This window comes from Myripristis murdjan, chromosome 15 (genome assembly GCF_902150065.1).
Source record: "Myripristis murdjan chromosome 15, fMyrMur1.1, whole genome shotgun sequence".
Taxonomy (NCBI): Eukaryota; Metazoa; Chordata; class Actinopteri; order Holocentriformes; family Holocentridae; genus Myripristis; species Myripristis murdjan.
Genome location: NC_043994.1, coordinates 10,190,049 through 10,200,519, shown reverse-complemented (window position 1 = coordinate 10,200,519; position 10,471 = coordinate 10,190,049). Strand labels below are relative to the sequence as shown.

Below are 10,471 nucleotides of genomic sequence, written 5' to 3'. Positions count from 1 at the left end.
CCTTCTCCGCCCACAAGTTTCGCATCGTCCAGTTTCATGAGAGCTTTGAGAAGGACGGATTCACTTGTCTGGTGTTCGAGGCCTTGGATATCAGCCTCCAGGACTACATGAGGCAGAGAGACTTTGTCCCTCTGTCTCTGTATAACATTAAATGGATCACCAAACAAGTACACACATAATCATTTCCACATCAAAATTCACAGCTTCTTCAACTATCAGCTGGGACGCATGCTTCATGTTGTTGAACTGACCTTGTGCTTGCAGCTGGCCAGGGCGTTTTGCACCCTGAGGCTCATGAAGGTGATCCACACAGACCTGAAGCCAGCCAATATCATGCTGGTGGATCCCCACAGGAAGCCCCTCAGGGTGAAGCTGGTTGATTTTGGGTTGGCCATCCCAGTGTCTGAGGCCAAGCAGGGCTCCTGTCTTCAGTCCATTCAATGGAGGTGAGATCTGGAGGAGCATGGAGCACTGCTCTGCACGAGTGTGTGTCCAGCTGCTCAGTTCTACTGGCAATAAGGAGCAGAGTGTGTGTGCCCTGTCCATAATCCTCGTCACCGCCTCTGTGGTGTCTATAGGCACTTCTGTGTCCAAAAACAAAAACAAAAAAAACAAACCAAAAAAACAAACAAACAAAAAAAAACTTGAATTATTTTTATCTTAAATTTTGAGGGAACTTTCTGGTGATTTTCAAATTGTTTCTTATCTCTTTTTGTAATTTAATAATAATAATAATAATAATTATTATTATTAGTATTATTACTTACTTGTAATTTTTTTATTATAATTTGTGGTCATGTTTTGATAATTTTCAGGTTAATTTCTTATAACTTTTTAATCATTTTTATTTTCACAAACATTTAAAAACAAGAATTCTGATACTGACCTGACCTTTAAATTTTCATAATTCTAAATATAATTTTCATGTCTTTTTTGTTCATTTTTTGTGCTAATTTTTTGTACTGCATTGTTTTTTTCTCAAATTTCTCATCAGCATTTTCAGATTTTTTTTTAAAAAAATGCTGCTGCTGCTGCTGCTGTACATTCCTGTCTGTGAGGGACTTTTGCTGTGTCCCATGTTGTATTCCTCTTTCCTCAGAGCAGGACATTTTCTCATGTGGTGAGTTGTTCTTTCACTCTCAGGTCTCCAGAAATCCTTCTGGGCCTCCAGTTTTCTGAGGCCATCGACATGTGGTCGCTCGGCTGCGTGATGGCTCAGATGCTGCTGGGCTATTCACTGTTCCCTGGAGACAATGAATATGACGTGGTGAGTACTTTACTGTTTGGACTGCCTGATTTCTTTCCACATAATTTCAAATAGGTGAGAACAGAGTCATGTGATACTGTGTTTTGTCTCCAGATGAGGTTCATTGTCGAGTTGCTGGGTCCACCTCCACTGTATCTGTTAAAAGTTGCACAAAGAACAAAGTTGTTCTTCAAACAACCACCAATTTACAGCTGGAGGCGATACTGGAGACTCAAGGTGAGCTCGTGTATTTAGTGCAACACATTCCCCTCTAATGGGTGTGGCTTTTCATGAATTGTCTCAATACTTTGAAAAATAGTTATGTAAAACAGTGAATGGTTCTTTTGAGGATGTAGCTCTGAATCAGGTGATTAAGGATCTGCTCAAGTAGACTTGACTTTGTTTTAGAGCCCAGCGAAGTACAGCGTGGACCCCAGGAGGTACAGCTTCAGGTCTCTGGTCCAGCTCAAGGAGGTAGGTGCTCAAGCAGCTGCTGAACCAGGAAAGTGAAGACACACAACTGGTTCAAGTCATTTCAGCCTTTCACTGAACACCAAGGAGAACTTGACTGATTTTCTATTTGACTTTGCTTGTTTGTTTGTTTGTTTTCAAATGTAGATTCTGGCTGCGGAGAGCGGGGCTGAGGCAGATGATGTCAGGGACTGCGTTGACCTGATAAAGGCGCTCCTTGAGGTGAATCCTGCATGGAGGCTCATCCCTCCTGAAGTCCTCGGGCACCCCTTTCTTATAAGGCGCATCTTTGACCGCCCCTGCCCCGAGACCAGGCCTCAGCCCTTTAAGAGGAAGCTGGAGAGCAAGAGCAGGTAAACACCCCTCTGACTCTCAGGACGTTGTTGAATGTGCCTGAAAGACAAATTTGAGGGATCAGTGTGTGTGTGTGTGTTAACTGTGAGTGTTTTCATTCAGAAGGCCAAGGGCAGCCTCTGCAAAACAGCGGCCAGCCATCATACTGGTCAAGCCTGCGCCAGTCAGGGAGGACATGCCAGCTGATGGAGCCTCTGAACAAAGACCCAGGTACCATGATTTTCTCTGGTCACTGCATCGTCCCTCAGAGAGTTAGGCCTTCATGAGAGCAGATCACAGAGTACTGCATGTGTACTTATGTGGGAAGTAGGAATGAATCCACTGAGACAGATGATCTCAGCCCAGATGGGATTAAGTGATGGCTAACATGAGAAAATAATCTCCACTGTGTGTGTGTTCAGCCCCCAGGTTCTTGTGATCAAGGACTGCAGCCCTCAGAAGACTGAGGAGGCCCTCAGGGAAACCGAAGTCACTGATGCCAAAACTGAGGACCAAACTGACATCACACTGGAGGTCCTCAGAGAAACTGAAGTGACTGTTTCTCTAACATCACCAGACAACACCACAGAGGTAGGCAGCACCGCTTGCTGAGTCTGCTTTTCTTATCAGCAATATTGAATCCACAGTACAGAATGTGAGCGCTGCTGATGCTGACAACAACTTGCTCTCAGGTTGGAGCGGCCACTTCTCCAGCCGTGGACGGTGTTGCGAGCGTTTGTGCTCCACTGAGCGGCCGTGCTGCAGCCCCTACCGCTGACCTGAGCCAGGCTGCTGCCACCAACAGGGCTGACACACACTCAGCTCACACCACACCTGGTAGGACTCACTCACCTCAACTGCTTTTTCAACTCTCACCTCCTTCCACACTCTGGCTGCCTCCACCAAGGCTGCTGCTGCCACTGACTGTCCTCTTGTGATTTTCAGACATCATCCAGCCTGAGGAGAAGAAGAAGAAGCAGGGCAGGGTGAGGCGCTTCTTCTCCAGGGTGCTGAGGGTGCTGAGAGGTGTGAACAACCGTGTGGATGTGGTGTGAGGCCCTCCACATGTGCACCTGCAGCTGGATGGCAGTCAATCAATAATCTGTACATAGTTGTGAATAAAAATCTGTATATAGTTGGAGCTGTGTGGTAAACCTCAATTATTTCTTAAAATATAGGTCATAACCAGAAATGGCAAAAGTACACATATTCTCCACTCAAGTATAAATAAAAACACTAAAAGTGCCTGAAAAATCAGGAAACCAGTACCGTTAACTAGCTTGATAAAACACTGGACTTGTCATTCAGTCACATTAGATTCAGGTTTATGAGCGTGACAAACGTGGAACAGATATTTACAGTTAACGTTAGATGAGTTTGTCTCAAATATTTTACCAGTATTAATGATGAAATTATTGACTGAATTGATGAATTTAATCTATATACTGTACATTCTGTCTATTATCCAAGAGCAAGTGTTGGAAAAATGTTGGAAAGGAGTTGTAAATTCTGTGCTACTGTCTTTAAGAACACAAAAAATAAATGTTGATTTTGCACTTAAAATAAAATTGGCTTGACTTAATTTGAGACGATTCAGAAGTCTTATTTACATTGTTTTGTTTTTAATTTTCTCATTAAAAACAAATGAAATGGCATGAAAAAACTGCTGTCTGGCACGACTGTACCTCCCTCTTTCTCTCTTACGCTCCTTTGAAATTTGCCATACAGTGTTGAGCCCTCAGCATGTTCATATGTTTTAAATAATGCTATTAAAAGCAACAATCCTCTGAACAACTTTCTTGCTCACTGTTCTATTTCCACTACAGTCCATCAAAGTAGCTTTTCAAGAACTTGAAATTCAAAATACACTCTAAAACTAGAGGAAATATCTTGAATAATCCAACTACATCAAACTATTCTTCAAAAAATATTTATTGTAGTGTCAACAAAAAACAAAGCAAGATATGGCATCAAATAGTGGCATACAGTATATGTTGGAGCTGTGCACTGTCCCTTTTAGAAACTATGCCACAAAATAACGCAACTTAAAACGAAGAAAAAAAAAAAAAAAAAAAAATTATATATATATATATATATATATATATATATATATATACTTTTTGAAAGAATAAAAAGCTCAGTATTTGCTCCTCCTGTGGTCTGTTCTCTCTCTCCCTCACTGTCCTGCACTCGCTTCAGCTTGGAAACAATCATTAGCTATTAGCTTAAACAGTGAGCTGAAAGAGTAACATAACTTTTTAACACTTAAAAACGCACTGTTTTACATTTATAATTAGCACCGCTTGCATTGTGCTTTTATTGAATATTACTATATTATTCAAAATTATTTTAACTGTGAAACCTTATATAGACAGGTGTTCGCCATTCCAAATCATGTTCAATCAACTGAATTTACCACAGGTGGACTCCATTCAAGTTGTAGAAGCAAGGATGATCAGTGGAAATTGGATACACCTGAGCTCAATTTTGAGCGTCATAGCAAAGGGTGTGAATACTTATGTACCTAATATGTTTAAATGTTTACATTTTTAATACATTTACAAAAATGTCTGAAAACATGTTTTCACTTTGTCATTATGGGCTATTTCGTGTAGATTTTTTAAAAAAGAAAACTAGACGCAAATCAGTTTTAGAATAAATATGTAACATAACAATATGTGGAAACTGTGAAGGGGTGTGAATACTTTCTGATGGAACTGTATATGACTGGTTTTGAGGGCCTACTGTGACTTTTCATGAAGCGCTTGGGCCTAGATGTTAGTGTGCTGTTGCAGCACAGGTATGTGTGAATGTTTTGACATTCATTCTGTGCAGAGGCAGTGAAAGTGTGTAGTGTGCACATGGCCACACATGTGCACCATTTGTGATGACTTGCAAAATGGAGTTCTGTAAAACTTCTGCACGTTACTCAATACGTGAAGTTACCCGAGCTGTGTCAGAGCACACATGGGGAGAAGACGGTGCAGTCGGTGCTCAGTTTTGTATAAGAGTTTGTGTAATCTGCTGAATGATGAGGACATTGTGTTGAAAGTGTTATGGAAGCCTCTGCAGTTATTTGCGCCCTCTCAGTTTGGCATGGAGGTTGAAAAGGTTAATGCATTGGCCGGGAATCGAACCCAGGCCTCCCGCATGGCAGGCGAGAATTCTACCACTGAACCACCAATGCTTTATAAAAGAGAACTTGTAGCCCTCGGGGTCAAAAGTGCAGGCACAAGTGCATGTCTGCTGTGATACAGTAGATGTGTGTGAATGGAGCTGCAAGCTGCAGTTAAGCACTCCAAGTACCAAGGATTTTGACCGCAGTGAAGCGCTCCCAGCTGGGCTGAGTAGCTCCACATGTTGCGCGGGCCCTCCCAGTGGCAAGACAAGCTAGTGCATCAAGTTTGGTGGCAGTGGTACAGGTTGTTACATAGTCGAGCCATGCAGTTATGCTTGTGGGCACATGGCGTCCTGTTCATTTTGCAGTTTGCAGGTCCTCTAATAACGTCTCAGAGGCTTAGTGATGCCTCAAGTGTCGTCAAAATCAGATGACTGTGGTTAAGTGTTGTGGAAATCGGAACAGCGGCCTGTGATCTTTGTTTGGCGGGCACTTTCACCAATTGCATATAGCCAGAAATTTGCTGCGTGCATTCAGAAATTGGAATAGGCTTCTATCAGCCTGCAAAGTTTTGGGAAAAAAAAGTCACGCAGTGGAAGCGGCACAACCCTGAAAAAAAGCAATGTATGAAAAGTACAAAGAAAGAAGAGGAAGATGAAGAAAAAGAAAATGTTGAAAACAGTAGGGTTTCAAGCATGTTGTTCTTTTAACAACTGCAGATAGCCAAAGATTTGCTATGTGTGCATTTGGAAATTGGAATAGGCTCCAAACGTCCTACAAAATTTGAAAAAAAAAAGGTTATGCAGGTCAAGCGAGTGAACCGTTGAAAAAGTAGTGCGTAAGGAAAACAAAGAAAGAAAGAAGAAGAAGATGTGTAGAAAAACAACAGGGTCCCAAGTGCTTTGTGCTTTGACTGAGCGCATTTCCCAATGGGACGTGTTGCAGTCCACCATGAGGAGTCAGGATGGCCGAGCGGTCTAAGGCGCTGCGTTCAGGTCGCAGTCTCCCCTGGAGGCGTGGGTTCGAATCCCACTTCTGACAGTCTGTGTTTTGTACAGGTACTGGAACCAGTCAAGTGTTGTCAGTGACCCTGAAATTAGCTTGCACTGGTGTGCATTATAAGATGCAATCAGTGGGCTAAGTGGATACTGGAAAGTGGTCATCATCAGCGCTCAGGGGGAGAAACAAACTCTGCTTAGGGCCCCATAAAGGCTTGGGCCGGCTTTGCACGAGAAAGAACCTAGAGAGAACCTGCGATGAGTTTGATGACCCCTTAACCTTTCCACTAGCGCCACCAGCAGGCCAACCTGGTTTTGAGTTCATCAATATGGATTTTATGTTTTCTCAGCAGAATAGATTGGATTGTGCTTAAAGCGATATGGAAGGAAACTAAAACTTTGGCCTGTATATCTTCTTGAGCTCCATCTAAGTCTATATTCTGACACTCGATCAAAACCAACCATCAAGCAAAACATAGAATCTGATAAAGATGTTTTTTTTTTTTTTTAATTAAACATCTTTCTGGTCCAAACAGATTTAAGTCAGTCAGTCTTTTGAAATCAGATGTGGCCTTGTCATGGGACCATCAGGCTGTCAGGTCCAGTCGGTGCTGTGAAGGTGAAGAGCTCGTGCTGCTCTACAAGTCCTGTCGGACCTTCTCCTTGTTCTCGTCCCAAGCTGCTGTCTGAGCTGGCCCACTTTGGTCTCCAGCTGGACGATGGCCAGCTCATAGTTTTTACTAAGCAGAGACACCTGGCTGTGGAGAGAAGGCACACACACATCTTCAGTCTGCTATTTAATATTCCTCACAGAGCAGTCACACCAAGCTGTTCATGCAGGGATGAGAACAACCCTTCACACAAACAGGCAGACTGCCACAGTAAGGTGACCAGATTGTTGGGAACAAACCCAGGGACATTTGTGATTTGCTGGGAAGTGTCCCCTGAAAATGGGAATGTCTGTTGCCATAGTGCTTTTAGAGTAGACAGACAGACTGAAGGAAAGATGGTTACCAGGTAAACCTAACCAGATTTTGACACTTGTAGAAAAGTTGCATCCAGTTTGGGGTTGTAAAGTTATCTGGGTGTGATGTGAGTCCACATGGTGGTCACATATCTTCATTAGTTGCTCTGAGCCCCCCTGGACTGCTAATCCACAATATAATGCAATTGTTTCTCTTCATTCATTTCCACAGCAAATCAGCCTCCAAAATCACATGTTTTGCACATAAAGGGAGGCCAGCAGCTCCTGGTGAACCTGAGTGGCAGGAGAGAGATTTGTGTTGAGCTCAAGAACATAATCAGGCAAATGTTTTACTGAACTTCCATATGGCTTTAAAGGAAGTGTGGCGGTGTTCCTTTATGTTTGTCTGCTGGACAGTTGCCTCTGTGCAGGAGTGCAGGGCTGCATCAACGCAGCCAGGGGTGGAGCCTCAGCTGCTCCAGGGTGGGACGGCTCTCAGGGCTCTTGGCCAGACACTGGCTCAAAAAATGCTGGCACTCTGGACACAAGGACAAGGATCAAATGTTAACACACAAACTGTCTGTGAGAGTGTGAATATGTGTGTGTGTCAGGTTAGGTTAGAGTTAGGGAGAGAGAGAGTGTGCCTTACCCTGGGACACCTCATCACCAAAGACAAGGTGGCTGTGGATGATTTCGCTCTCGGTCTTAAAGGGCTGGTATGAGAAGAGCATCTCAAAGAGCACCACCCCCAGCTGCCAAACTGTGGTGGGACCTGCGCTGCAGCACCTGAACCTAAACCACTCTGGTGGGGTGTAATAGAAGGTTCCTGGAATACACGCCGACACAGGTAGAGAGATGAAGGGAGAGACATCAAGCGGCAGCAGGTAGCGGCTAACCTTTAAAACAAACCAGTTGAGAGATTGGCAAAAGAGTGGAGAGCAGGAATAGAAGCCGCTACCTCGGTACTGGGTGTAGAGTCCTTCGTGAAGTGCGGCGCTACAGCCGAAGTCGATGAGTCAGATGCACGGGAGCTGTGAGCTGATGTCCATGAGAATGTTTCGGGGTTTCAGGTCACGGTGAAACACTCCCTTGGTGTGGATTTCTATGGCAGCGTCTACAAGCTGCCTCATGAGAAACTGAGACAGAAAGAGGAAGAGTGATGAAGAGTTGAATGATGAAGAGTGGAAAGTCTCTGAAACAGGATTCACACCATGGGACACTACAGGTTTCCATGGAGCAAACACACACACACACACCCCTTCACCCTTCCATGCCTCCACCCGCTCACCTTGGCCTGGTTCTCGTCCACAAAGCCGCCATGGGCAGCGAGGTAGTGGTGAAGGTCTATGGAGGGAAATGGCCTCTCCATGACCAGGATCAGTTGCTGCTCCATGTAAAACCAGTCGAGCAGCATCACTGCTGCGCTGCTGCCCGACGGCCCCGCTCCTGCTCCCACTTGGAACAGCAGCTCCACCTCCAGGGGGAACTGATACAGCTTCCCATTGACCAGCTAAAGCAAAGATACCATGTGAGTTGAGGTGCAAGAAAAAAGCAGCAGACTGAGAAGAGGAATAACCAACCTTTACACACACACACACACACACACACACACACACACACACACACACACACACACACACACACACACACACACACAAATATACATGCACTATTTCCTGACACTGTCTAAGATGCTCCTGTTACCGCCCAGTGGGAAAAAAAAGTCAGCCAGCAATGTCAAGGACATGTCAAACATGTCCGACATTATTGATGGTTTCAGCACAAAAAATCGCTGGGTCACCTTTGGTGTGCAGATCACCTTGTCTTTGTTAATGTGTTTTATAGCAACCTGCAAGACAGACAGAGGGAACATTTCTAAAGGATTTTCTGTCTTTTGTTAACGTAAAAATAAATCAACAGCTTTGTGTCACTTCTATTGTGTGTATATATAAACCCCACATGATTTTTTTTTTCAAAAACGTGATGTATTTCAAATTAAAGTATTTAATTGAGAGAAAGACTTTATTACATTTTTATCCATACACAGCAATGAAAAAAAAAACATTCGGCCAATTAAATGAATATAACAGTCAACAAATAAAATTAAATACACATTTCATTTGTTTTATTGATATCATATTTTTCAATACCACGCGGAGACGACTGCTATTGGCTGTCACGTAATGTTGCTTTGAGCATGATTGGTTGATGTGGATGTCAGTCAAAGAAACAGGCCAATCACAACTGTGCATGGCTGAGCGCCTTCATTTGAAACTAGTAACCCCCTAGTAATTTACCTGGAGTAATTTAAGTTACATCTGTTTGCCATATTCTTATTTTGAGCTAATCTGAGTTGTGGGATGTCAACGGAGAACAAAATAACTAACAAAAAACTGGAATATCGACACAATGGAAGAGTCAGGCTGGATATATTACATCAATTATGTGAAGTGAACTTCAGACATAACTCTCTTGTCCTGGGACATCAGGTAAGAAAAAAACGTTTTCCTCTTATTTTCTGTAACTTTAAGTTAATAACCAAAGGTAATGCTTGTGGTTTCATGCCTATAACTGAATGACTGCAACATTATCAAACACTTAGGTTAGCTAACTGTCGAATAAATTAGCTAACCTTACAGGTAACTTAATATTGAATGTTAGCTCGCTTGTTAGCATGGTGAATGCCAACATAAGATTGAATGTGGTTTCTGTTCTGTTTGCAGGCAGCAAATCTTTGTGGTGATATTAACAGCGTGTTACTAATAATACAGCTGGTTGTTGCTGAGTTAACCTTAAGGCTCAGCTGTGATATGTTATAACGTTAATGTAATTGTAACGTAATTTTAGAGGTAAAGTAACGTAACGTAAATCTTAATGCTTATAATAGTAATATATACAGTAGACAACAAATTTCACCAAAACATTCCCCCTTTCACTAAATTGTCTCATCTTGGGTTTTAATCTCCTGCCTGTGTGTGCATTTTGGAGCTGTGTGTGCATGAGTGCGTGCGTCTTCCTGTCCTGAAGCTGAGGTGGTCCTGGTGTAACGACCAGAGTGGTTGACGGTTCACTCAGTATCACAACCAGTAGGCAGGAGGGACTTCTCTGTGGTAGAGAGAGAGAGAGAGACAGAGAGAGAGAGAGAGAATTCTCTAATCCTTTGCCTATCCCACCCTGTTAGTTGTTAGTTTTAGATGGTCAGACATGACATCAATTTAGGCTAATCCTGTTCTTAATCAATAGATACATTATTCACTCAGTGAATACCAAACAATACTTCAAAGTACTTGGAATCAATAAAAAATGATGTTAAGCTCCTTGTACTTATATACATAATATAC

The 10,471-nt window shown here is 42.9% G+C and overlaps 2 non-coding genes across 2 annotated transcripts; one reads left to right on the top strand and one right to left on the bottom strand.

The window, feature by feature from the left end:
* Positions 1 to 5,166: 5,166 nt before the first annotated feature.
* Positions 5,167 to 5,237, bottom strand: trnag-gcc (transfer RNA glycine (anticodon GCC)). Its single transcript has one exon. It is a non-coding gene; the product is annotated as a tRNA-Gly (tRNA).
* An 889-nt stretch (positions 5,238 to 6,126) lies between these two features.
* Positions 6,127 to 6,209, top strand: trnal-cag (transfer RNA leucine (anticodon CAG)). Its single transcript has one exon. It is a non-coding gene; the product is annotated as a tRNA-Leu (tRNA).
* The last annotated feature ends 4,262 nt before the right edge of the window (positions 6,210 to 10,471 follow it).